Source organism: Haemaphysalis longicornis, unplaced genomic scaffold (assembly GCF_048455015.1).
Source record: "Haemaphysalis longicornis isolate Haplotype H1 unplaced genomic scaffold, Haemaphysalis longicornis Haplotype H1 scaffold_13, whole genome shotgun sequence".
Lineage (NCBI taxonomy): Eukaryota > Metazoa > Arthropoda > Arachnida > Ixodida > Ixodidae > Haemaphysalis > Haemaphysalis longicornis.
This window is the reverse complement of record NW_027526233.1, coordinates 38,247,934-38,251,640: the sequence shown is the minus strand read 5'-3', so window position 1 is coordinate 38,251,640 and position 3,707 is coordinate 38,247,934. Positions and strand designations below refer to the sequence as shown.

The window sequence follows — 3,707 nt, the reverse complement described above, 5'->3', positions numbered from 1 at the left end:
CAGTCTAATATTACACTTGGAATTCACTCGCCTTTACGAATCCATCTTTACACTTCCCTCTTAGGTTCCTCGTTACAGTTCCACCTGAGTTGTGATTCCCACGCCAATTTATCGTTTTTTATGCAGCACTAACAAGTTTCTAGGCCGATTGCAATCTGTCTTTTGGACAAACTTTAAATGGTATCTATAATATCCTGCACGAAAAAAGGCGCTTGGAAAAATTCAGAGATTAGCTTCGCAATTTACATAGTACACAAGCAGGCACAAAATCAGGGCACACTGAAGATTTCCCGCGGTCATCTTGTTCCCTGCTGCCGCAGATGGGGGTATATATGTGAGGGGCCGTCACTTGGATTTCCCCATCTTGAAGAGCCATCTACAGAAAATTTCAGAAAAAGAACAAAATCCAGTGCAACCATAACCCCATCACACCAAACCACAGGCATGTGAAGTACGAAGAATATATTGCACGATAATGAAGACGGAGTCCAGAGAATGAAATGAAAGGCCACACCAGAGGAGTGAATTACGGCCTTTCCTAATAATTTCACATCATTTCAGTAATCGTTACACAGAGTAATTTGGCCGCATTGTTCAGAACAACGCGAAGCCACTATAGTCATACCGGCCAACCTTCCCGAATTTTAGTCGTGCCGTGTTCCAGTTTATCTCGCGAAATGTTTCTGCATGTTCACCCAGAACAGGCAGAAACTTTGGGCTACGAGATAAACTGACATACATTTGCAAAAGAGAAAACAAAAACGTTTCCGCGCCTTCATGTGGAATCACTAGTACACGCAACAGAGCGAACGTCGCACTAAACCCAGGAAACGTGCTTTCACGATGCTGACGCCACCTGCGTCACATTTTTGGCTGTACTTAAACATCCTCCTCCCACCCCTTGTACTGGCAGTTTCATTTTGAACAAGGATCCCACGTGGAAGCCGAAACGTTTTTCATTTAAGTAAAGTGTTCTTATCGGTGGTTTCTTCCTCGGCTATCAGTAAAAAGGAATCGCCAACTTACATTTTTTCTTCGTCCAGATGTGTTGTGGGAGAGGATACATCTAGAACTTGCACCGATCTTCAAGTGGCATTCCCAGGAGGTCTGTACCTGTAATGACTCGAAGGGTTATTTGGGTTAAAATGTAATAGGCTTTAGAGCTGGGCAGTTGGTATACATTCATAATGAAAGAACACTTCAAACTTGACAAGACGAAAAAAAGAACACAGCACAAGCACTCACTAACAACTGGAGATTTCTTACAGAGCTATTTTAGAACAAGAGTTCTTCTTGTTGGCTCTGCAAAACCACGCATCTTATAGAATAGCTACAGTTGCTGAAAAACTACAAAGCTCCATGCTGAGGAAATCGTTATGTGAATTCATAACGTTCATGTAGTAACGAACTGATAGAAAGAGTCACTAAACATGAGGCAAAATAAGATACGAAATATAACATCATAACACTTGAAGAAAGGCCTCGCATTTTTACAAGTGAATCATACTTTTGTCTGTGCAGGCCTGGGTGCCATCTTTACAAAGAATATTTGAACGAATGTGTTTTAGTTATTGCATTTTCATACCGTTGTTTCCGCTGAAATCAGACTTCATTTCAACTTGTGTCATACGCAGGGGAGTCCTGGTTGTCAGCTCAAGGAACACTGCCTGCAAGAAAAAGCAGTAGTGCTGATAAGTCATAGCATAGGTAGCCAGATGCAACCACACTTTTTGAACAGCCAGGATCCGATGGGGGTGCAGAACCCATTTTTACACCTGCACCTGTCTCTGTGTAATTAGTCACAATTTCTGTATCATCAAAAAACAACAATCAAGCAGCCTGCATGCTGGCTCATACATACCACCATTCTGTAAAGTCGCTTTACTGCACTACACTAGGATCACGCGAGACATTCATTTGCCCTGCAATACCACGCGAATAAATAAACGACTGATTTGTGCGAGTGAGAATAATAAACCACTTAACATGGTGGAAATGGCCCGCTGTCTCAAAATGTCTAACACCAAATTTACCCACTCAAGGAAAAGAATGAAAAAAATGAGGAGTGTTGTACATACGAAAACGTTTTATTGTGCCGTAAGGCAAACTTTCACAAAAAAGAGGCTTGTGCTGGACAAAATTGAGTTTAGAAATTTCGGGCAGCATTAAGTGGACTACTTTTCTGTAGCACACACCTTGTGTTTATCCGGATATATTACTACAAGACCAATAAACTACACACCATTCCGAATATATGCAGCGAGAAAAATGAACACTTCCCGACGGCTGAAACAAAATGATAATACCCAGAGAATAGCGCGATAATATAAGACTTTAATGGGAAAAAATTCAATTATTCAAACAGAGCTACCTGACAATTACATGGGCCAATAACTCGTCAAGTGCGCCCGATGCAGCGAACAGCGTAAACAAAACGCTCAACACATGACGAAGGCGCGCAAACAGAGCAGAAAGCAGGTCACGGGCGCCGTTATCTGTGCTTTCCCGATCGTCCGCTCTAGTCTGACGCAACGAACGCAAGCCCGTGAGTTCATTCAATTGCCGTCGCGGACAACAGAAAACGTCCAGCGAAGCAACCAGTCAGGTAACGAAAATCCCTCTCGAATGCTGCAATTTCAAATTGAAAAGTCCCCAGCGAAAAGATACATCCAATGAAAGCACGGAAACCGTTAAGGGAATATACTCACCGAGTTCGCTTTCACTGGCGCCGGGGCATTGGTCCAACATGCGAACTTGATGCTGGTCGTAGAAGAACGGGCCGTGAAGCGCTGCCAGTCACAAATGGGCTCGCCGCAGCCTCCGCGACTCACGCCGACAAATGAGTCTTGTAACAGCAATCCTGGCTTCATCGTAGGGGTATCGCAGCGGTTAAAAGGCTCGAGTGGCGCGAAAACGCGGCCACCGGGCCTGCCGGCGCCGCCATTTCTCTATATCTTGTCATGCAACGGAGAAATCAACGGCCGCCGGGAGAGAAGGCGCGATGAGCTTCTCTTACAGGTTACAGGGCGTTTTATAGGTTACAACGTAGAGGTTACATGTCAGATTTTGTTCATGTTACCTATAAATCATTATTGTAACCTATAAATCGCTTTTAACCCACGCTTGTAACCCTTAGAACGGACTGGGATAAAGAAAACATCAAAATGAATCCATTGTAACCTTTATTTTATAGGTTACTTCCGTTTAGAAGTTACATTATGGGTTACCAGGATTAGAGTGTAGGCTATAACCATGCTGCCACCGCGGTGGACAGGTTGGCCTCCGTGGACCGAAATGGTGGTTCCAGTCATCGGGCCCCATACAGACCAGAGGGAATGGCCACGAATTTGCAGGTTCATGTGCCCACTTCAAGAAATCCCCAAAACACAGAAGTTGGAGCAAAAAATTTAAGAACAGTGCGTGCCTCGTGAGTACATATCGCACGTTTTAAAGCAGGTGCACACCAGGCACCTAGAACCCTGATTGTAGGGAAGCTGTGAGGTGTGATAATCTGCCTGGTGACGTACCTAACGTCCAAATACGAATAAACGAAAGCTAAGAACGAGTCGCAAGTACGGCATAGCAAAAAAGGCCAGTCGAAACAATTCGCGCCAAAAGACAAAAATGATGCAAAAAGCAACGCCAGGCCCGCAGCTAATAATTGCAATTGAAATGTCGACCTGCTTAAACTTGTCTAGTCAGTTTTA

At 44.0% G+C, this 3,707-nt stretch overlaps 1 long non-coding RNA gene across 1 annotated transcript; it reads right to left on the bottom strand.

Moving 5' to 3' along the window:
• Positions 1-279: 279 nt before the first annotated feature.
• Positions 280-2,869, bottom strand: LOC144164041 (uncharacterized). The gene is made up of 4 exons (XR_013321014.1): positions 2,709-2,869; positions 1,586-1,667; positions 1,027-1,113; positions 280-376 (listed from the first exon to the last, which is right to left on the bottom strand). It is a non-coding gene; the product is annotated as an uncharacterized LOC144164041 (long non-coding RNA).
• Positions 2,870-3,707: the final 838 nt, after the last annotated feature.